At 37.4% G+C, this 25,913-nt stretch overlaps 1 protein-coding gene across 4 annotated transcripts in view; it reads left to right on the top strand.

Annotated features, from left to right (window-relative positions):
- The first annotated feature begins 413 nt into the window (after positions 1–413).
- LOC141389067 (uncharacterized) overlaps positions 414–25,913 on the top strand; it is a 166,349-nt gene continuing 140,849 nt past the window's right edge. The window contains exons 1-2 of one of the 4 annotated variants that reach the window (XM_073960108.1): positions 418–612; positions 806–1,201. The gene's annotated coding sequence lies outside the window, so the exon portion shown is untranslated. Of the gene's footprint in view, positions 1,202–25,913 lie in introns of all 4 variants that reach the window. The other 3 variants (XM_073960110.1, XM_073960109.1, XM_073960107.1) reach the window with 3 other exon arrangements.

The raw sequence follows: 25,913 nt of genomic DNA on the forward strand, positions 1-25,913 counted from the left end.
CGAAAATGCACCCATTCCATATAGTCGTCTTTATAGACGACCTTATAGTCGGCTTTATAGACGACTTTATAGTCCTCATTACAGACGACTTTATAGTCCTCTTCATAGACGATTTTATAGTCCTCTTCATAGACGACTTTATAGCCGTCTTCATAGACGACTTTATAGACGCCTTAAACGAATATATGTAGCCTATGAACACGACTAGAGAGTCGTCTCAGAAGACAACTTAAAAGTCATATATCTTCTATAAGGACTACTTAAAATTCGTATACACCTTACTAATTACCTATTTAGAACCAAAACCGACCAAATTTCTTTAATTCAGACCAAAAATATGGCAACGCTAATTATCACTCTACGTAATATGGACAACTGAATGGAATAGATGGTAGGTAGATGAATGTTATCGTGTATGATTATTTGGATATCGTAACGACAACATGTTGTACGTAGCTGTCGTACGACAAACACCATTAAAGAATGCCGCTATTGAGTGAAAGTTTTTGGACGTCATGTCAGTCGCTCTAAATGACTTTTTCGAAAAGGATGGACAGTTACAAATAAAACGGTTAACATAGCGCGCGGTATCTAAAAAAAGTTAATAAAAAAGTAATTTACAAAGCGAAACACAAACAAATAAAAGGAAAAATATTGTAACGTTAAAAAAACAACAAAAAATTCAAAAAAAAGATATTACAAAAAGTAAAGATAACCAAATCAATGGTCGAAGCTAACAAAGTGTTGAGTATTGGTTGGTTTTTCTTTTGAAGTGAAAGTGAAAATTAATTGTAAATTGTTTTAGAATCAATAAATATATATGTATGATTGAAAGTGCAACTTGTGATTTAAAATATTAAATAATGTGTAAAGGTGAAATGCAAATTTATCCCTAATTGAGTGACACAAGGGAAAACATAAATACAAATATAAAGAAGAACGTCATAAGGAAGAAACCACTATTAACATTAATAAATTACATTCAACTGTTTCTTCCCCTCATCCACTGTTATCTTTTTTTGGAAATTTTAATGAATATCGATTGAGAAGTAATGAGTCGACTATTTTACCACACACGAAATATAATTGACAAACACAGGCACATAAGTATAATCGAACAACAATAACAACAAAGGCGGAAAGGAATTCGTCCAGTGGCAAGGAAGGAGTGTAGGCACGTTATCCCTACCAACCCAACAAGGTAAACCCATAGCATATGGAAGAGTGTACATTGATGTGGGTCGTTGTAGTGTAAATTAAATTTGAATAATTATGTTTTGTTTATGTTATATAATTAAAAAAAACCTACGCAAATTTTGTTATTGATTAAGGAAAGACTACTTTTAAGACTACGGGATACAAGTACGTTATCGCTCTTAAACCACATAGCGCAACGAATTTGCGAAATAGAGATAACAAATGATTCCTCTTGATACTCCAACAAAATTAAGAAAAGGGAATTTAATCAATAACTTAAGTTATTTTTTTTACAAAACTAAGTGGACTAACTTTTCTTACTGAAGGGCATTGCTATAAAGTTGCTATACCGAACCTGGAACCATAATGCAATATTGAATATACATACATATGTATATCAAAGTCTGCATATAATAATTCGTATATGTATTTGTATTCAGAAGATTTATTCTCCACATAATTCGGTAAAAAAGACAACCTAGCTTAGAAATTAAAATATAAAGGATCCTCTACTTTAAAATGAAGACATGCACGAGAATTAACAACGACGTTTTACATCCTCTAAAACCTCAGATTTCCCGGTAAAAAGTACCAATAGTCTCAGCAAGCGGTTCTAATAACATATCCGTAATTGTAAAGTTAAATAGCAGTTTAGTATAGCGTAAATTTGTAGGCGATTATGGCCATTGACCTTAACATAGATTAAAACAAGTAAGAGAGGGTTGTAGTCGGACGGGACCGACAATGGGCACTGTTTTCCTGTTTACGTGTCCGTAATTTGTCGGAACATGGCGCCAGAATTGAAAATGTGCACCAAAAACTAATTTTGGATATTTTTCGCACAATAGTCAGTTTCACCGGGTGACGTAGGGGATGGAAGATACCAAGGAATGGTCCTGACCGGTTTTAACATGGCAAAGCCCAGGATTTATCTTGGTCCCTCTCTCATCTCAAGTGGACACTGACCTCCCCGTGGTGTCACCTGGGGAACTGCCTTTAACATCCGTTAAAGGTAGTGAGCTAACATGTGCCGCGCGTTCACCCATAAGAACGTTAAAAACTTGGGTTTGGGCGTCGGACTAGTAACCCTCCCCTAGAAAAAACAGCCTACTATGAAAAAACGAAAGAAAGGAAAAACAAACCCCTCTAAAGTTGACGAACCCCGCAAACGTTTTAAGGACCATGATCTGCGAATCTGCACCTGGAATGTTCGCACTCTTTATAGAGAAGGTGCAGTCTTCGCATTGGCAGACGTACTTGAAAAGTACAAGGCCGATATTACTGCCATACAGGAAATACGATGGAACGGGAAAGGCTTCACAACAACACCTAAAGGTGACGCACTTTATTATAGCTGCCATGACGTAAAGCATGAGTTTGGTTGCGGATTTGTAGTTAGTCGGATACTAAAACATCTGGTATCCAGCTTCACTCCAGTGAATGAAAGACTTGCTGCAATTCGAATAAAAGCTAAATTCTTCAACATCATCTTAATTTGCGCGCATGCTCCCACTGAAGAAAAGGACGAAGAGACCAAAGATATATTTTACGAGCGCTTAGAAGAAACATATGACCGTTGCCCTGCCCATGGCATTAAAACCATTCTAGGCGATTTTAATGCCAAAATTGGAAAGGAGAATATCTTTGGCCCAACAGTCGGGAAATTCAGTCTCCACAGTGAAACATCTGACAATGGTATGAGGCTGATAGACTTTGCAGCTGCAAAAAACATGGTAGTTAGCAGTACCAGATTTAATCATCTCGATATTCATAAGGGCACCTGGCTGTGTACAGATCAAAGAACAAGTAATCAAATTGATCATGTTGTGATAGATGGAAGACATTCATCCAGCGTGTTAGATGTACGATCGTTCCGAGGCGCAAACATTGCAGCAAAGGTACGTACTCGTCTAAACGTTGCAAACAAAACACGAACAGACACAACGCGGAAGTTGGACATCGATAGGCTGCAAACACAACAGATAGCCACAGCATATTCCACTCAACTAGCCCAATTGCTTAACGCGAGCACTTCTTGTCCCGATAACATAACAACACAATGGCAAAATATTGCCCACTCCATGCAAACAGCCGCAAAATCCACACTTGGATTCCAGAGACCTCCACAAAGGAATTCTTGGTATGACCAGGAGTGTCGTGCTGCTACCGAAGAGAAAAATGCGACATATAGAGCTACTTTACAATCAGTAGCAACACGTAGCGCACGAGAGAGGTATCGGGAGAAAAGCAGAGAAGAGAAACGTCTTTTCCGCAAGAAAAAGAAAGAAATGGAAAAGCGGGAGTGTGAAAAAATCGAGATGTACAGGAGACAGAATGAAGTCCGAAAAATCTACCAAAGAGTGAAACATCAAACAGATGGCTTTGGTACAGGCACATCCTCCTGTAGAGACCAGCAAGGTAATCTGGTAACAGATACAGACAGGATATGGAAGGAACATTTCTCCAATCTGCTGGTATCCAATAGTAGCGAAGACGATGATACCACAGATCCAATCCCAGAAGATGGTATAGAATGTATACCGCCCGGCCAAGATGAGGTAAAAACAGCAATAAACCGGCTGAAGAATAATAAGGCAGCAGGAGCCGATGGCTTACCAGCCGAGCTGTTTAAAACCGGAGGCGACGCGCTGATAAGGTGTATGCATCAGCTAGTTAGCACCATCTGGCAGGAAGAACGTGTACCCGACGATTGGAACCTGAGCATCCTATGTCCCGTCCACAAGAAATGAGATAAGACTGTATGCTCCAACTATAGGGGCATAAGTCTTCTCCCTATTGCCTATAAGATAGTGTCAGGGATATTGTGCGAACGACTAAAGCCAATGGTCAACGAAATAATTGGACCATACCAATGTGGCTTTAGACCTGGCAAGTCCACCATTGACCAGACATTTACCCTGCGGCAAATCCTAGAGAAGACCCAAGAGATGCAGATCGACACATATCACCTTTTTGTCGATTATAAAGCAGCATTTGACAGTCTCCTCCGATCAAAGGTATTCCATGCAATGTCTGAATTTGGTATCCCCGCAAAGCTCATCCGGCTTTGTAAGATGACTTTAACTGATACTAGGTCCTCAGTTAAAATTGGAAAGAACCTCTCCGAAGAATTTTGTACCAAAAGAGGTTTCAGACAAGGAGACAGGCTTTCGTGTGACCTATTCAACATTTTGCTGGAAAAGGTAATACGAGATGCAAATGTCAAAGGAAGTAACCGATACCTTTATGAAGGTCGAAGCAGAATCTGCGAAAGTGTGTCTGGCGGTAAACGGCGAAAAGACCAAATTGATGGTGTCGACGCGTAAAGCGTCCATAGATTTCGGACCAACTGTGGTAGCTACAATTTTGAGGTAGTTAAAGACTTCGTCTACCTCGGCACTGCCATAAATACAACAAACAACATCAGTTTTGAAATAAGAAGAAGAATTGTATTGGCCAACAGATGCTACAATGGTTTAAGTAAGCAGTTTAAAAACAAAGCCACATCCCGTCAAACAAAAATAACACTATACAAAACGCTGATACTACCCGTGCTAATGTATGGCTCCGAAGCATGGGTACTTGCGCAAGCAGATAAGGCAGTGCTTGGTGTGTTTGAGAGGAAAATTCTTCGAAAGATCTACGGGCCGATTTGCGTTGACGGTGAATATCGACGTCGTATGAATCCCGAGCTATATAAGCTATACAAAGACATGAATATAGTTAAATGTATCGTGATGCAACGATTGCGTTGGCTAGGCCATACCATAAGAATGAGCGATGATGAACCCGCTAAAAAGGAGTATGAATACATGTCACATGGCGGTGCACGCAGAATCGGCAGGCCTAAGCTTCGATGGAGCATACATGTGGATGAAGAAATGAAAAGGCGCGGTATTCCAAAAAGTCAAGCGAAAAATAGAGAGGAATGGAGATCTTTTCTTAGTTCGGTCTATGGAACAAATGTTCTGTAATGAGCCAACTAAGTAAGTAAGTCAGTTTCACCCGCTAAATAACATCGGATCATTTTTCTAAATTATTGGCATTTTCCTTGACCAAACCTTTTATTTAAAAATATAGCTGCGACCCCTAGCGTGATAATGGTTACACTACACACTATTAAAACTGTGGGATCCCTGTATATACTAGCCTGTAACTATGTTATCTCACCACATACATCAGCATAATTTGCATCAATGGAAAGGTCAAGAGTTACTGTTTTAAATATAACTTACGGGAGTGGAACGGAACATCAGAATAGAAACGACTAGTTTTTGGTGGCGATCGTGAAAAATTTAGGGGGTGAAATGGACCAAAAACATAATTGTTATCCAATTTTGTAGCGGCTCTGTTGGTCACAATAATAGTCCGATCACCTCGAATAAGGTAAGAGTATATGACAAGGAAGAAGCTTGCAAATTGAGATGATGATCAGATAATATTTAGAGGGTTAAATAGACCACGAATTTGTGTGAAAATTGTGAAATTTTTTAATATACCGCTTATATCTTTATTACTGGAAGAGATATTGCGGGCAAGTAAGCTATACTTGGAGAAGGACCGCTTGACCTTTCTTTAGATGTCAATTGTGTAGGTCGCTAGAGGTCGATATTGTAGGGCAATAGTCACGAGGTAAGAGTTTAGGTGGAAGAAGACGCCTACAATTTTGGATGATGATGATATATTATTTAGCAGGTGAAATGGACCATTACTTTTGTATGAAAAATATTAACATTTACTTTTTCGTCCATATTTGAATACGTGGAGCCATAGCGTATTAATTGTCCAATTGGATTTTTTATACATACATATATCGCTTCGCCACTTTTTTTTAATGTTTTCGATGTCGCTACCGTTAAAGTTTTTTTGATGTATTAATTTTGGTGAAGGCAATCGCAACCAATTTTAACCAACCAATTTTAAATAAAATATATCAAGAACAGTGGATGTGCACTCACAACCAATTTTTGGGATGAATCGAATACAGCTTCCATACCGCTAAGACGAGTGGTGTGTCGGTTTCTTAACTGAACAATTAAAAAAGTATCAGTCGGCTTTGCCGACAGAGATATACCCTCAGCCTGTGTATATTGAAACAATTTATTCACAAAAAACGCATGTATTTACACGGTGCTCTTGAATCAAATTTAAATGGAAGATACTTACACCTGGGAAATTTTAGCGGATTCTGAAACTACAATCTCTACAAGATTGACCTTAATGATATTTTCGTAGGTTTCACAACTTTTGCGATATAGAACTTGAAATTGGGACAATACAAATTCAATTCAATTCTGTATCGTCTCCTTATAAAACAATGTCATGACTGCAATTTCCCAACTTAAACTTGTATATCTAAAAAAAATGGTACAACCTAGGAAAATTACATAAGCCAGTCTTGTAGAGAATTTTCACAGCTATAAGATTTTCTCAGGTCCCATGCCGATAAGACTTGCCGTATTCAAGCAAAATCGCGAAACCCTAACAAACAAAACCTAAAAATGTAAACTGAGCTTCTTTATCTCAAAAATGGTACAGCCTGAGAACAAATCATAAGCGTCAATCCTGTAGAGAATTTCCACAGCTACAAAATTGTCCTTAGCTCCATTTCGATTGGACTTGCGGTTTCCAAGCAAAATCGTGAAAACCTAAAAACCACCTAAAAACGTGAATTTTGACCGCGATTTATTTAAAAATCCCTACAGCGATTTTTTCTTGTTTTTGGATATTTCTCATCTATGAACATTGCTGTTTCAGAATTCATAAAAACTTCCCCTGTGTAAGCGGTTTTCATTAAAACTTAGTTAAGGCGCCCCCTTCATTACACTGTTTTATAAGGGGGCGATACAGTCAGTGCATTGTCCCAATTTGAACTTCAATATCTCAAAAATGGTAAAACCTACGAAAACAACGTGAATGTCAATCTTGTAGAGAATTTTCATAGCTACAACATTTTCTCATTTAGACAGCACATGCGGTTTCTAAGCAAAATCGTGAAAACCTAAACAACCCCTAAAAATGTCAACTTGAATCGCGATTTATTTAAAAAGCGCTCCGGCGATTTTTTTTGTTTTTTGATTTTTCTCATCTATGAACATTGTAGTTTCATAATCCGCAAAAACTTCCCAGGTGTAAGCACCTTTCATTTAAATTTGATTCAAGAGCACCGTGTTTAGGGAGCTTTAAAAATTTTGGGCGTTTAAACTGAAAAAAATGTTGATTAGGATTAAAGATCAAAAGTTTTGCGGAGGATATACTAAAAAAATGGATCTCCAGCCACTATATATGGTACCATAGGGGTTTTTTACAACTTCAGGGATGTTTGCTCAAGAAGTATGGACTTGCCCCTGAAAAAGCTTTTACCATCGCAATTGAGGCAGCGAATGCAAGTTGCTTCAACAAAAATCAAAGTGATTCGAAAGCAGGTCTTAAAGTGAACATGTATCCGAAATTTTGTGTGGGAGGTACCGGATGGAGTGGACAAATATAGTCCATATTTGAACCTGATCTATATCTGGTAGATATATTAGGATGTGTAAAGTATGGTCCAATTCGGCCACTCTCCTCAAGAGTTATCGTACGCACAATTTTTCCGAACATTTTTGAACTTTTGTGAGGGAGGTACCTGAAGGAGTGGACCGATATGGCTTATCTTCGAACTTGAACTATGTTTGGACAAAATATTACTAAGGCCAAACTTTAGACCGAATCGGCAGACCTGTTCGAGAGTTATTTTGTCCTCCAACCTCCTCACACGGTGTCATAGGGGTTTTTTGCAACTTTCAGGCTATTTTCTCAGGAAGTATGGACTTGCCCCTGATGAAACTTATACCGTCGTATGGAGGGCAGTGAATACAAGTTGATAAAGCAAAAATCAAAGTTATTCGAGAGATGGTCCTAAACTGAACTTTTCCAAATTTTTGTGTGGGAGGTACCCGACGGAGTGGACCGATTGAGTCCATATTAAAACCTGATCTAAGTCTGGTACACGCTCCACGATAGGCAAAGTATGGACCAAATCGGTTACTCCCTTCAAGAGTTATCATGCGCACAAAATTTCCGAACATTTTCGAACTTTTGTGGGGGAGGTACCGGAAGGAGTGGGCCGATATAGCTCATCTTCGAACTTAAACTAAGTTTGAGCAAAATATTACGAAATCCAAAATTTGAACCGAATCGGTTCATCCGTTCGAGAGTTATCGTGCGCTCCAGCCAGCCAGACAGACAGACTCCAAATTGTCTGAAACACCTTTCGTCCAAACACATTTTGCCCGTATGAAAGTGTATATACCCTCGTTAGCATAAATGCTGAGGGTATAAAAAGAAACGATCCGCGATATTTTCAAAAACATTTTTTGCAATTTTTTTTTTAATTTTTGCAGTAGCCATTTCCGCCGTTCTAGTGGAGGATTTTCACGATCTACAATTTATATGATCAGGAACTAAAATATCGCGGGGTACCAACATACTCAAAAGAATATTGTTAATACTGTACCCAAAAAATAAACTGTAGGTTCCATATCATTGGACCAATATGAATAGAAGAGAATTTGTTTCATAAAGGAATTTTGATTTGTTGATAGCTAATTCCCAGGGGTAGTGGTGTAGGGTATCACAAGGTCGGCCCCGTCCGACTATAGCCTTTGCTTACTTGTTTTTATATATGTATAGTATGTAATATTTGATATTAAATTTGTCATTCCATTTGTAACACATCGAAATATTCAACGGACCCAATAAGTAACGACGTTCGTCTGTCTGTTGAAATCAAAATACAGCTCGCAAGATATAATGTTTATAATTTGGTACATACATACTTATATTACTCCTAGAATGTTTGGTATTACAAATGGACCATACCGGTGCACGTTTTGATATACCCCCCCATAAAACGGTACCGCCCCATTTTCGACTTTTTTAAGGTTGTATTTTTGATACAATCCAACCAAAATGGCTCAAATTTGGCATTTCGTCTATGTTGGGGGTGTAGGTCCATGTCTTTATACAGCCCCCAAAGATAGGTACACCTGATTTGCTGTATTATGAAAGTTTAAGCCACATTATTCAACCGGAATGAAATTTTGCATTTAACCTTCTAAAACATTTCAGAAGAGAATTATAGGTATAGGCCCCCGTTCGTATATGGCCCGTACAAAGGTACCTTCTGGTTTTCGGTATTTTGAAAGTTGTGGCTTCAATCTCGCAACCAAAAGCATAGCTGAATTTTGGTATTTAGTCTTCTGTTTTAGCCACATTAATCAGCCGGAATTTTGTACTAAGTCTTCGCTAGGGTTACAAAATATTATAACATGTAAAAAACTTCCGCTGCAAAAAATCAGACAATATAGGTACACGTTTTGGAATTGCCCCCATATAAGAATATCACACGATTTACGATTTTTTAAAGATTTAAGTCACACTTTTCTACTGATCTGGATGTGTTTGGAATATTGTGGTCCCAAAATAAAGAAAACTTACTCAAAAAAAACTATAGCCCTCATGAACCGGTTTTGCCGTGTATGTTCATGTCCATGCCTTATTTCTTATGCACGAGCCCATCTCTAATCCTTTAGGCTGAAGATGGTATGTACATGTATTTCTAAGGTTTTAGCTAATTTTTTTTGCCTGAACTATCTGTAATTTGACATTTGAGCTTCCCAGTGGTCACAAAAATTGTCAACATAGTTTTATGTTTTGGTATGGTCGCATAAAAAAGTACCACCGATTTTAGTTTTGTTTAGTTTTTATCTACATTTTCCGGCAATATGAGATGTACATCAAAAATTAAGGACATCTGCCGACGTTGTGGTATAGCCCCCATATAACGGTACCAGCCGATTTCAGGTATTTTTCAGTTTTAGCTGACTGAGTAATCAAAAATTATATATTTTGGGGCACACGGCGGTCAAAAAATTTCTCCACATTTGGCCATTGCCACATTCATAGCGTAAGAAAGCTAAATATTAAACATAAGATCAGAATATTTCAGGGAGGGAGTATAAAATATTCAGCCCGACCGAACTTAATGATTTTTATACCCTCAGCCTTTAGGCTATAAAGGGTATATACACTTTCATACTTGGTTTTAGACCCCAAGTATGTTTGGACGAAATGTGTTTCAGACTATTTGGAGTCGATTGAGCAATGTCCGTCCGTCTGTCTGTCTGCCTGTCTGGCTGGCTGGAGCGCACGATAACTCTCGAAGGGATGAACCGATTCGGTTCCAATTTTGGCTTGCGTACTATTTTGTCCAAACTTAGTTTAAGTTCGAAGATGGGCTATATCGGTCCACTCATTCCAGTACCTCCCCCACAAAAGTTCCAAAATGTTCGGAAAATTTGTGTGCATGATAACTCCTGAAGGGAGTAACTGATTTGGTCCATACTTTGCACATCGTGAAATTTCTACCAGACTTAGATGAGGTTCCAACATGGAATCAATCGGCCCACTCCTTCGGGTACCTCCCACACAAAATTTCGGATAAGTTCAGTTTAGGACCTGCTCTCGAATCGTTTTGATTTTTGTTGCAACATCTTGTATTCACTTCCCCCCATACGACGGTACAAGTTTCATTAGGGGCAAGTCCATACTTCCTGAGAAAATGGCCAGAAAGGTGCAAAAAGTCCCTATGACACCTTGTGTAGTGGTTGGAGCGCAAGATAACTCTCGAACGGATCTGTCGATTCGGTACAAAATTTGGCCTTAGTAATATTTTATCAAAACATAGTTTAAATTCGAAAATGGGCTACATCGGTTCATTCCTTCAGGTACCTCCCCCACAAAACTTCAAAAATGTTCGGAAAAATTTTGCGCACGATAACTCTTGAAGGGAGTAACCGATGTAATCAATACTGTGCACATCCTAATATATCTACCAGATATAGATCACGTTCGAATATGGACTATATTTGTCTACTCCTTCTGGTACCTCTCATGCAAAATTTCAGATAAGTTCACTTTAAGACCTGGTCTCGAATCACTTTGATTTTTGTTGAAGCGATTTGCATTCGCTACCTCTATTACGACGGTAAAAGTTTTTTCAGGGGCAAGTCCATATTTCTAGGGAAAACAGCCCGAAAGTTGTAAAAACCTCTACGTCACCATATGTGGCGGTCGGAGAGCACGATAACTCTCGAACTGTTCAACCAATTTGGTCCAACATTTGGTCTTCGTCATATTATATCCAAACTTAGTTTCATGAGCAATACCGGTCCACAACTTTAGGTACATCTCCCCAATGTTTAAAAAATGTCTCTAAAATGCTAGGACGATATCACTTGAATGGGGTAACCAATTTGGTCCAAGCTTTGGATCTCCTAATATTTTATCAAAATTTAGTTTAACTTCTAAAATGGCCCAAGTTCAAATGTCCTTAAAGGGCCACAAAATTCTGAAGAGACCTTAAATACATTGATCTGTCCGGAAGTGAAAGTTTCGATTCACATTGGCTGAGGGTATATATCTGTCAGCAAAGCCGACTGACACTTCTTTACTTGTTTTTTAATTTTTTCTACGTTTTTCTGTTACAAAGCGAATTTTTGTATAACACTGTGCAAAAGCGTTTTTGGGGATGAAAGCCCTTGGTTGATTGCCCACCTACAATGCTTTATATAATCTATTTGCCAAATCGTTTAAGAGAACATTTCATTCCTCTCACTCAATTCCATCCATGTCTGTTTTTCCCTTTATTTGTTGAACCGCAGTAAAAGTACCAAAATATGAGATTATTCATTATCCAAACATTCTATAAATATGTTGTTCAGAAGATTTAATATTGTTCTTAAGGACTAATCAAATTAATTTATACTGTCACGTTTTCATTATGCTTTCTGGCTGTTACCCGATCATTGCTAAAAATGAAATTTTATATGGAGGTCGGGTTCAGGCCAGAATAGATCCCTATTCTTACTGGTGATGATCGAGAAATATTTAGCGGGTGAAATGGACCAAAAACATAATATTTATATATGTATAGATAATATATAGATAATAGTCCGATCAACGCGGAATTGTATATAAGGTAAGAGTGTATGACAGAGAAGAAGCTTGCAATTTGAGATGGCGATCAGATAATATTTAGAGGGTTAAATGGACCACAACTTTTGTGTGAAAATTGTGAACATTTTTAATATACAACTTATATCTTTGTTCCTGGAAGATACATTCCGGACAAGTAAGCTACCCTTGGAAATGGAACGCTTGACCTTTCAATGGATGCCAGTTGTGTTGGTGTACTTGATAAGATTACAGAGTTACAGCCTAATATACCCAGTTATTTGTTTGTAGTGTAATCATAAACAAGCTAGAGGTCGCAATTATAGCTCAATAATCACGAAATTTTGCACGATGTAGAAGAAGATGCCTACAATTTGGATGATGATCCGATATTATTTAGCGGGTGAAATGGACCATTACTTTAGTATGAAAAAAATAAAAAAAACATTTTTTGGTCTATATCTTATTTCCTGGAGGTCATATACCGGCAAAGTAGCCTACATATAGAAAAAGATCTATTGACTTTTTCCCCTGATACAAATTGCAACAACGTGTCTGCTAGACAACAGGCCTACTGCCTAATATATAATGGGTTTTGTGTAGAAAATCACATTTTCCCATTCCCAGTTTTTGCTTTATTGCACATTACATGGTGCTCTAGCGTATTAATTGTACAATTGAATTTTTATACATATATTGAAGCATGGGTCACTTTGCCACCTTTTTTCAAAACGATTCCCCAGCCATGCAACATCAAATTTTCAACTGTGGCAAAATACCCTTCAGTAATGTTGGCGACATTTTCTGAGTATTTCAGCCATGTAAAACGTCTCTACAAGTGGTGTCTTAGGACACGCCATTCGGACTCGGAGGAAGGCTGTGAGTCCCATATAATTGAGCGAATAAGAATCGGGGTACACTCCCTCATTGAAGAGAGGAAGTGTGATACGCTGCTAGAATCCACAAAGTTCTTTCTTACAATAAGTTTACTTGTTCCAAAAATTTTGCTTGCGGAAAGCTTATTCCCAGGGGTAGTGGTGTAGGGTATCACATGGTCGGCCCCGTCCGACTATAGCCTTGGCTTACTTGTTTTAGGTTAATCTTTTATTCCTATGAAAAAGCACATCTTAAACTACCTTTGGAATTTTTGTTGTTGAAAAATATTGCACAGTTTTGTGGTAAATGGCTACCTGCAAAACCCATTTTTTATAAAAGCGTTTTTCGGTGGCAACGCTTGCTCAAAAACGAATGAGCCGATCTTCATATATTTTGGTGCGCGTTTTAAGAACCTAATAATCTTGTCTTTAAGCGAGATAGAATTTTCAAAAATCTATTTTAACAAAAATAGTGACCTGTAAAATTCAAAATTTCGATTTTAACGAAAAAAATGGGCAGATTTTTGTTAAAAAATCTGCAAAAGAATTAAAAAAACTGTCTACCTTAAAGACAAGGTTTTTATGTATTTAATAAGCTCACCAAATTATACTTAGATCGGTCTATCCGTTTTCGAGCTAACGTTGGCACCGACTTCAAAAATGGCATTTCGAGAAAAACGGTTTTAAGATTTTATTTTGGTTTACATGAATAAAAAATGCATTTTTGGTGAAATTTCAAGCAGTCATCTATACCTGGTCCATACAGGAGCTCTTCCGCCAACGATGCAGCTTGTACAATGGAAATTTGGTGTTGCCTTCGCAACATTCTTACTTCACGAGTGCATTCGGCCGCATGTCTCTCTGCCAGTGCAATTCGTGCTTGGTCGATTTTTTTTATTCGTGTGCGTTTTGTCCACAGCCCACTCCGATCGAGCCGCAGACGCGACTCTTTACTTAGATCGTTGTATATAGGTCTAATAGCATCCAAAACGTTTGATGAAAGTGGTTTGTAATCGTGTATGAAAGCCTCTTTTCTTGCCCGAGCCCGTTGATATGAACACCACGAGTCTTCACCGGTTGGACATCTCTCGTGACGTGGATTTTTATCGCTTGAACTGTAATGATCAAATGTCGCCCATATTGCCTCATGCATATCGTGAATTGAATTCTAATGGCGTCGAATTGCAAGTCCTTAGTAGACAGTGAGCTTGTCAATCAATTTTCCTGTCAGCATTCTTTTGCCTCCAAGCTATTTGTTACTTTTTACTAAACTTCGAAATGTGAAAAATAATGAATGAGCGGCTTTATAATATGAAAACACCCATTCACAGGTACAATACTTCTATACCTGGATCTGGAAATGAATGAATGACCGTCCACATGTTTCATTCATAGGATACAAGTGAATGCATTGCAGGGAACTCCCAACAGGTAGCCATTGTGAGGTACATTAAAATTATGCAAAAAGAAGTGGTATAATGAACCAATAAAGTACGCCTGAACACACAAACCACAACGGGTTCTCCACTTTGAAAGGTCATATCTCAGCCAATTTTGCTCCGATCGACTTTTGCGGCATACTCTATACTACCTGTACTTTAAAATAAGCCAATATTTTTTTCGAGTTTTTAAAATTGACAAGTAGGGATAACCCCTTAAGTAAGAGATTAATCCTAAAGAAATGTGTTTGGTAGTTGGTAGTTTTTGTTTGTCTATTCACAGTTATATGCTGAGGTTATTTATCTTTCGGTGATGTAGATCAATTATTTTTACTTGTTTAGTGGGTTGATGTTCAATATCGTGTTTAACTATTTATGTAATTCACAAATAAATTCTCAGCTCATTCTTTTACTGCCGCCCATTCACATTTTCAACAATTTTCGCCTTGGTCGCCTAGGGTCTAAATCGTAGCTCGTCACCACGGGGTCACGGTGACTTTGCTGTGTGAACACACACAATCTCATTTGTGGTGAGTTTCTACGTTAATCTCACCACCGATCATATTCTTTGTTTTCTAACAACAACAAAAAATTCAGTGCCATCGCATTCAATGGAGTCACTTGTTTTCACGATTTTCAACTTTTGCAATGAATTAACGCACACGATGTTTATCGAGAGAGGGGTGGAAATCTTGTGTATGTGTGTGACCAACACAAACAGAGCGGTGGCATTTGTAGTGGTTGGTGAGCCCTGGTCTAAATCAGTGCTCAGCAACCACTAAAAATGCAACCGCTCTCTCTCTTTTTTTAGTCACATACACGAGATTGTCTCTCCCTCTCTTGACAAACATAGTGTGCGTTAATTCATTGCTTTCTTGTTAGAAAACAAAGAAGATGATCGGTGGTGAAATTAACGTTGAAACTGACCACAAATGAGATTGTGTGTGTTCACACAGAAAGGGCTCGCTAGCCCCGTGGTGAAGGGCTAGAGAGCCCTTTCTGTGGGAACACACACCAGGACCCTGGTCTAAATGCATGACAGACAGCAAAATCGCATACGTTATATCAACAATTATACGTCCCGATGTCTTACTGAAATTGTTTTATAAAATAAAATGAAAATTGTATCCATAATAAATTTTTTCTATTACGGAAGAATCCCGATTTTCCGCAAAGGCAGGGGATTAGCCAATTCAAGTACAATAATAATATAATTGTTGTATAAACATCCCATACGGGACAAGGGAGACTTCACTCATAGCAATGATATGGGACCTACTGTTTATCGTCGAGTCCGAACGGCGTGTCTTAAGACACCACTTGTAGAGAAGTTTTACATGACTGAAATACTCAGGAAATGTCTCCAACATTACTGAGAGGTATTTTGCCACCGTTGAAAATTGTTCGATGTTGCTTGGCCGGGGAATCGAACCCACGACCTTCAGCGTGTAAGGCGGGCGTGCATACCATTGCACCACGGTGGCAGCCGTGTACAAAGTACGAAGCAACCTTATTATTGAACCGATAGCTTATTACGAGTTATGCTGTTTTTAAGTCATCAACATATGAAAGATCGAGTTTCTACTGTACCTCAATCAATGACTTCAAACCACAAAACATAATAAAATTTGATAAGAATTTTTAAATAACATTCGACCCACCTTAATTTGCATATGCATGTAAGCGTATCGTTAAGTTAAAGTTGTTGAAAAAAGTAGTATAAAATATTAGTTATCTATGTTCTCTTTCTGCCAAACATTTACATATGTACCTAGAAAAGGTAGATAGATGTAGGAAGGTAAATATATGTGTCTAGATGGAATGGGAAAACTTTGTGGCCAGTATATAAATATACATATATTAAGTTTTAGGTGGAACAAACTACCACAAACACACACGTAACAAAACTAGGGAATAGCTCACGAAATTTGTATTGTCCACTTTGTTAGTGTCATCGGTGTTTGGTGCTGATGCCAGAAGAGTTCAACATTTTTCTTCTTCCATTCTATTGTGGTTAAAACAGATTATGGATATGCAGATTATTTCGGGATTTTAGAAAAAAACTTTTTTTGTATATTCTTTCTGAGTTGCTCGAAGATCAAAGGTCAGTGTTAAAGGAAATTGCATCAAAATCTTGCATTTACAGAAAGTGCACACACACGTTATAAATTCATAAACAAAATCTTGCTATTGTTTATCATGAAGATATGTTAGGTACAGATGAAAAATTGTACATTACTTTACAAATAACAAGTAAGAAAGTAACAGTATCAGCTGTGCTAACGGTTATATAACGTCAGCCATTGAAAAAAAAACAACTAATCCAAACACAATAATTACGCCGAATATCAATATATTTTGATTTTATATCACGAGTTGGCTTTAAATGTGGGGCTATACCACATCATTGACATATACCAAAAATTTTTAGTAACCAAACTTCTTAATAAAGGACTCGAGATATTTAATTACGTTGAGCTAAGTTTGAAAAAAAATTTTGAACAAGTTTTAGAGTTATCTTGCACAATAGCCATTTTAGTATATGCAAAACGGCATAAGTATTTTGATACGTCATAATTTTGTTACTTTTGGTACTTTTGGTACTTAATCGTGCCTTTTGGTACCAAAATTATATTCATTAAAAAAATTAAAAATTTGTATTAAGGAAGAAAAAATACCAAACGCATTTGGAAATAGCTTTTGTTGACTTTATCCGATTCGATTAATTAAAGAGGTCAATATTTCGAGGTTTTACATTACTTCTATTAAACGTAGCATAAAAACTTCAAATCCCCGTACAGCATAGTAATTTGCATCAATTAAAAAAACTGGGAATTCCTCTATCATGATTTTAATACTTTTCTATCATGGTTGCACACTTTTGTAGCATGGAAGGTAAACGTAGTTATTTATAAACAGACCAAAACTATAAAAGAAAACACACGTATATGTCATGGTGCGCCTGAACCAACTATAAATGGAAGGTGCTTACACCTAGGAAGTTTTTGGGGAATCTGAATGAAACTACAATGTTCATAGATGAGTAAAATGAAAAAACATCGCAGAAGCGCTTTTTATATTAATCGCTATCAAAGTACATATTTATAGGGTTTTTTTTTTTGAGTTTTCACAACCGTGTATGCCATTGTTCTATGGAGGTGATACAGTCAGTTCTTTCTACTTCTATATCTCAGAAATGGTAAAACCTAGGAGAAAGTCAAAAGGTCAATCTTGTAGAGAATTTTCACAGCAGACATGCGGTTTCCAAGCAAAATCGTGAAAACCTAAATACCCTACAAATTGAACTTTGACCGCGATTTATTTAAAAATCCCTTCGTCGTTTTTTTTATTTTCTCATCTATGAACATTTAGATTCAGAATCTGGAAAACTTCCCAGGTGTAAACACTTTCCAAGTAAAGTTGGTTCAGTCGTACCGTGATGTAAGACAGTAATTTCTATATCTAACAGCTTCATTGATATAATTAGCATCAAGTGAGGGGTCAAGAGTTGGTTTTCAAGTTTAGTTTTCGCAAGTTGTCCGAATATGCCACCAGAATTTAAATTACTGATTAAAGGTTAAATTTGAGGGCCTGTTTATGTATGTCGATAAGAAAACGAAAGCGGAAGAAAAACTACCAAATTTGAGTGTGTATTTCAAATTTGTTTTTTGTTTTGAAGCAAAAGCAAATGAAATAATATTTCAAAAACTAAAGTTTGGGTGTCTGGGGGTGAAAAATTTTCCCACAAAAGTTATGGTCAATTTTACACGCTAAATACTATCCGATTATTATCAACAATTATAGGCACTATCCTGCACCAAAATTATTACCTCGTGCATACATTTGTCAGTACTGAACTATAATTGCGATCTCTAACGTGATTAAGGTTACACTATCCACAATTAAAACTAAGGGATCCCTGCATGTAACTCTGTTATATGACCTCGTACATCAACATAAATTAACATCAATGGAAATGTCACACAAAAGTTCTGGTCAATTTAACCCGCTAAATATTATTTGATCATCACGTTAAATTGCCAGCTACTTCTCTGTCGTAAACCCAAACCTTAAATATAATCTCACGCCGAACAGACTGCGACCTACAAAGCCGCTACAAAATTGGATAAAAGTTTTGTTTTTGCTCCATTTCACCCCTAGATATTTCACGATGGTCGCCAAAACTATAGGGGTCTATTCTGGTCTGAACCCGACCTCCATACAAAATTTCGTGAAGATTGGTCCATAATTACGGCCTATAGCGTGCTTACAATTTTTAATGGACGGACACACATCTCAAAATCGCATAATCTCGTCGAGATATGAATTTTGGTATAACACATGGGGGGTCTAAGACGAATATTTCGCGATGTTACATGCATTTTTTGAAAAACAAACTTATAATACCCTTTCCACATTGTGGTGTAGGGTATAAATGTTAATTATTTTGGTTCAGTTCGCCTTAAGTCATTTGGCATAAAAGCCAGATAGGTGAAAACTTTAATATCTCCCTTAAAGAAATGTTTACGAGTGCAAAGCTGATGTAAAGGGGTAGTGCTGTAGAGTATCACATAGTCGGTCCCGTCCCGACTATAGCCTTTGGGTACTTTTTGATATTTGGTTTTTGTTGTTGTAGAAGCATAAAACCTACGTAGAAGCATAGGATGGCCGAAACACTATGGTTTCGCGTCAATTCGGTACGTAAGAATTCGCTGCCAAGGGATTGTAATTTTGTAGTGAATAACACTACCATTTAAGTTTTCCTGGGTTAACCCCTGCTTGTGGCCCAAGTATCCAGTGATTGCAGGACTCCGTTCATGATTTCACTCAGCACGGACGGAAACAAACCAGTAACGCGTATCCACGTATCTTCCGCATAAGCAACAACCTTAATCCACATTTGGGCAAGTTTTCCTAGGATTTCGTTAATAATAAGCTGCGATATAACTGCTTCGGCATCTTATTTCAAAGAGTGCTATTAGAGAGTCTACTCTAAGGCATGGTACTAACGTGGAACAAAATTGGTATTTAGTGTTCGTTGGAGATATAAAACATTCCACCTGTAATTTGTCGCTATAGGCCCACTTCTTCATATGGCCGCCATAGAAGCGTACCTCCCGATTTTTGATGTTTTGAAGGTTGTGGCCTCAGTTCCTTACCGAAATAGCTGAAATTCGGTATTTAGTCTTCGTTGCAGGTGATTAACATAACGCCCAGACCTTCATACAGCCCCCATAGAACAGCACCTCCCGATTTTCGTTATTTCGAAGGTTGTGACCTCAATATCACACTGAAATGACTGATAGTGGGTATACAGAGAATTTCAGTATAGGTCCTGGTCTTCATATAGCCCCCATAGAAGCGTACATCCCCATAGAAGCGTGACTCCTCGGTATTTTGAAGGTTGTGACCTCAAGTTCCCACCGAAACGACTGAAATTTGGTTTTCGTCTTCGTAAAGGGCAATAAAACTTTCCACCTGAAATTTTATTCGGTATTTTTATACGTCTTCGGTATTTTATACGTTTATACGGTCCTTCCCAATTTTCGATATTTTGAAGATTTTGTCTCCAATATCCCACAGAAATATCTGAAATATGGTATTTGGTCTTCGTTGGGGGAACACAATTTTCCAGCAGAAATTTGTTGGTATAGGCACACGTCTTCGAATAGCCCCCATAGAACCTTACCCCCGATTTTAAGTATTTTGAAAGTTTTAGCCACATTATTCAACGGGAATAACTGAAATTTGATATTAAGTCTTCGCTAAAGGTACAAAACATTTTTACAGGTACAAACAAGTACCTATACCCTACACCACTATGAATATGTAAAATACATATTTATGGGAGATATATATGTACATCTGAACTGGTTATACCCTACACAACTATGTGGGGAGGGTATTATAAGTTGGTTTTGACCAAAAAGTTTGTAACGCATCGAAATAATGGTCGTAGACCCATACATATGTACATATATATATATCAAAATGAATGACGAACTCAGTCGATCTGGCTATGTGTGTCCGTCTGTCCATCTAAACCTTGTAATCACGCTACAGGTCGCAATTTTAATCCGATCGTCACTAAATGTTGGATGTAGATGAAGGTCCCGGAGGGGAAGAAGCCTATTGGTGATGATTTTGCTGATGGTCGGATAATATTCAAGGGTCGGAATGGGCCAAAAACTTATTTGAAGAAAAAGTCAATATTTTATTTCAAAGCGAATATCTCCGATTCTATATGGGGTATATCAAAAGCAAAACCTGCTAATGAAAGTAGAAAATATCACCTTTACAACGTGGGTGGTCAAACAACAAAGATATCGCAATAGTCGGTAATAAAACCAAACTTTTCATTTTAGCGATTTCAATTATAATGACGAATATCACAGCTTTGATTGGGGAGCTTCCAAAAGCAAAGCATGACTATGAAAGTAGAATATCTCGCCTTTTCAACAACGCAAAGTAGGTTGGCGTAGGTGGCCAATAACGGAGATAGAACAATAGTCGGTAATACATACCATTTTTAATTTTATTCGAAATCGAGCTACAGGTCGCAATTTTGATCGGATCGCCACGAAATTTTGGGGGTTAGTGGGGGTCCCGGTGGGGAAGAAGCCTATTGATTTTGACGATGATCGAATAATATTCAACGTTTTATTTCAAAGCCAATATCTCTGTTTCTTTAAGAGGTATATCAAAAGCAAGGAAAGTAGAAAATATCACCTTCACAACGATGTAAAGTAGGTTGTCGTAGGTGGACAAACAACAGAGATGTCGCAATTGTCGGTAATGCATCCCATTTTCCGATTTTTTGGGGATCGTCACGAATTTGTTGAGAGTTGATGCGGGTCCCTCAGAGGAAGAAGCCTATTAGGTTTGGTGACAGTCGGATAATATTCAGGAGTCAGAATAAGCAAAACGCTTATGTGGAGAAAAGTCAACGTTTTTTCTTATGCGAATATCTCAGCTTCTGGTAGGAGTATTCCAAAACGAAAGCCCGTCAATGGAAGAAGAAAAGATCTCCTTTATACTGATACAAAGTATGTTGGCGTAAGTGGGCAAACAACCGAGATATCGCAAAAGTCAGTAATATATCAAGTTTTTCCATTTTTTGTAAATTTTTGTAAAAGTTAAAATTTTGATCGGATAGTCTCGAAATTTTGGGGGTTGATGGGGGCTCCACAGAGGAAGAATGGGGAAAAACTCATATGGAGACAATTTCAACGTTTTATTCTTTGTGAATATATAGGCTTCTAGTAGGGGTATTCCAACGGCAAAGCCTGTCAATGGACGAAGAAAATATTACCTTTACATTGGTGTAAAGTAGGTTGGCGAAGGTGGTCAAACAAGGCAGATACCACAATATTTGGTAATGCATCCAATTCTTCCATTTTTTTGCAATCACGCTACAGGTCGCAATTTTGAACGGATGGTCAAGAAATTTTGCTTATGGGGGTCCCAGAGAGAAAGAGGCATTTTATGTTTGGTGGTAGTCGGATTATATTCCCTAAAATAAATGTTTACCAGAGAAAAGCTTATGCACAGGCGTAGTGGTGTAGGGTATCACATGGTCAGCCCCGTCCCGACTATAGCCTTTGCTCAGTTGTTATTTTAACATTTGGTTTCATTTAGTAACGGGCCAGTGGGCAACATAAAAAAACCGAATTACCCATCGAAACAGTTGAGAAAGATCAACAATGGAAGCGACCGCGGTTTGTGGACCAAATTTACCCAAATAAACATCTGTGAAAACACTACGAACTGGAGATCATTGGAGGTAACGAGGATAGTTTGGAATGCTGTGGAGATTCTTATTGAAAACCAATATCATCGTTACTCTATTTTATTGCTTGTTATGAGACATATTGTGTGCTTGCCCTTGAGACAATATCAGCGGTTACCCATACAGTAAGGCGTTTTTACATACTCAAGACGAACCCTTGAGTTTGGGGTTTGTGTGAAAACCCATGATTTCGATGAGGCAGATTTTGCTCGTATGAAAGTGTATAAACTAGGGTTATGACTTTTTGACATTTTTTCTTAAAAATGATTTCCTGTAGAATGGATGAATGAACTTTTGCCTATTAATCACTATGCTATCGTTTATTCCATTGAAATATAAAAAAAGTTCACTCACAAAACGATTTTAAAAAAATAATTATACCCTACACCACTATGTGGAAAGGGTATTATAAGTTTGTTTTGGTAAAAATTCATGTAACACCGCGAAATATTCGTCGGAGACCCCCAATGTGGTATACCAATCTTCATATCTCGGCGAGATAAAGCGATTTTGAGATGTGTGTCCGTCCGTCCGTCCGTGTGTCCGTCTGTCCATTATAAATTGTAATCAAACTTCAGGCCGCAATTTTGGACCGATCGCCACGAAATTTGGTATGGAGGTCGGTTTCACATCAGAATAGATCGCTATTTTAATTGGTGACGATCGTGAAATATTTAGCGGGTGAAATGGACCAAAAACACAATTTTTATCCGATGTTGTATATGCTCTGTAGGTCGCAATAATAGTCAGATCGCCTCGAAATTTAAAATAAGGTAAGAGTATATGACAAAGATGTAGCTTGCAATTTGAGATGGCGATCAGATAATATTTAGAGGATTAAATGGACCAAAAATTTTGTGTGAAAATTGTGAAAAATTTTAGTATATAGCTTATATCTTTATTCCTGGAAGAGACATTCCGGGCAAGTAAGCTATACTTGGAAGAGGAACGCTTGACCTTTCTATTGATGTCAATTGTGTTGGTGTACATGATAAGATAACAGAGTTACAGCCTAATATACCCTGTCATATGTTTGTAGTGTAATGATAAACACGCTAGAGGTCGCAATTATAGTTCAATAATGACGAAATTTTTGCATGAGGTGAGAGTTTAGGTCGAAGAAGAGGCCTACAATTTTGGATGATGATCTGATATTATTTAGCGGGTGAAATGGACCATTAAATTTGTATGTAAAATACAAAAAAAATATTTTTGGTCTATATTTTTTCCTGGCAAAGTAGACTACATATGAAAATAGAACTACTGATCTTCCCCCCGATGAAAATTGCAATAAAGTGTCTGCTAGATAACAGGCCTACTGCTTAAGTGTAGAGAACTACATTTTCCCATTCCCAGTTGTTGCATATTACATGGTGCCCTAACGTTTTAATTGTCCAATTGGATTTTTATACATACATTGCAGCATGATTCGATTTGCCACCTTCTTTCAAAACGATTCCCCAGCCAGGCAAAATCAAATTTTAAAACGGTTTTAATACGCGATGAGTTAATACATATATGTAGTGGTGTAGGGTATCACATGGTCGGCCCGTCCGACTATAGCCCTCTCTTACTTGTTTTTTTAAAAAATATATGAAGTGAAAAATTTTTTTTTCAAAAAATTATTTTTTGTTGCACGAATGAATAGATATAAGCCTACTAATAACTATAATAACGTTTATTTCATTCAAATATTAAAAAAGTCGCGAACAAGTCACTTTAAAAAAATATAAAATTTTTTGTTTTTTGTTAAAAAATTATATTTTTGAATAAAAGCGTTTACGACATTTTTACGATAATCAGAATTGAAGAAAAATAGTGAAAAATAATTTTAAGTCATTTCAATTATCTCATGTTGCTCTAAAATTTATTCTCAATTATATATCTGTTTTCAGTGACTTCAAAAAATTGTCCATAATTTTGATAAATTCAAATTTTAAAATCATTTTGTGCGTGAGGTTTTTTCACCGAAGATTTTATGTAATCTTATGGCAAAATTCATCACGCTATGATACAGGGATATGAGGTTGTAAAAAAGTCATAACCCTAGTATATACCCTCGATAGCATAAATGCTGAGGGTAAAAAAATGGAAAATTGGGATATATGCCAACCATCAATAGGCTTTTTTCTCTGTGAGACCCCCACCAACCCCCAAAATTTCGTGAGTATCCGATCAAAATTCCGACCTGTAGTGTGATTGCACAAAAAATGGAAAAGGGAATGCATTACCAACTATTGCGAAATCTGTTACAGAAGACAGATATTCGTTTTGAAATCCAACGTTTGCCTTTTCTCCATATATTTTTTTTCTCATTCCGACCCCTGAATAATATCCGACCATTACCAATATCAATAGGTTTTTTTTCTCAAGGAACAAAATTGCGATGCGTAGCGCGATTACACAAAAATTAAAAAATGGGATGTATTACTGACTATTTCGATATCTCCGTTATTTGGCCATTTACGCCAACCTGCATCATTGTAAAGATGGGATTTTGTACTTTCATAGTCAGACTTTGCTTTTGGAAGGTCCCTAACCAAAGCTGTGATATTCGTCATTATTATTAAAATCGTAAAAATGAAAAGTTGTCTTCTATTAGCGGCTATGGCGATATATTCGTTGTTTGACCACCTACGACAACCTACGTTACATCGTTGCTGTATGATTAATAGATAGTTGTACGATGCTCGGTACATCTAACAACTTGAGTAAGAAGAAGCAGTCGGTCTGCTTTAGTTGAGTGGTTGTAAGGCACTTATTTATTCAAAATATTTACAACTTACTTGCTACTTTACAAAATATTTCTTAACCTAGGCAATCAATAATTCCTATTTCTAAACTCTTTATTGACCAAACCAAACAACCCGTTGATCAATGAAGAATTTTCCAACATCGCGTGTGTCATAGAAAGAGTCATAAACCTTTAAGTGCGACCGCTCGCAATGCAACACGTAATGCACACACAACACTAGAGATATCAGCTACCGCTGCATGTGGGATCTTAAACGCTATCTTCTAGTTGATGTGTTCACGAAATATGGAAACATAATTTACAACTTATGATAAGAACTCATAATGCTAATAAAATATTGATTTACTTAGGCTGCTGGAAATTCGGGTGGAAGATTTAGTTTTACTTATCAAATTTTCCAGCGCCTCGACATGAGCCGGAAGTATGTACAAAAGTTATTTGTACAGTTGAAAAGGTGGTATTTTCTACTTTCATTAGCAGGTTTTTCTCATTCCGACCCCTGAATATTATCCGACCAGCAACAAAAGTCCATATGCTTCTTCCCCTACGGGACCTTCATCAACACCCAAAATTTGGTGACGATCGGATTAAAATTGCGACCCGTACCGTGATTACAACGTTTAGACGGACGGAGGGACGGACACACATAACTAGATCTACTCAGCTCGACGAAACATTCATCTTGGTATATATAAGTATGGGACTAAGACCGTTATTTCGATGCGTTACAAACTTTTTGGCCCAAACCAACTTATAATACCCTCCCCACATAATGGTGTAGGGTATAACAATATCCCATTAAACTACTCCCATTGGGGTTGCGATTGACGCCATCATCGTCTGTTTTTTCGCTACCAAGGAGC

The sequence above is a fragment of the Musca autumnalis genome, unplaced genomic scaffold, assembly GCF_047663935.1.
Source record: "Musca autumnalis isolate F117 unplaced genomic scaffold, ASM4766393v1 scaffold_1, whole genome shotgun sequence".
NCBI lineage: Eukaryota > Metazoa > Arthropoda > Insecta > Diptera > Muscidae > Musca > Musca autumnalis.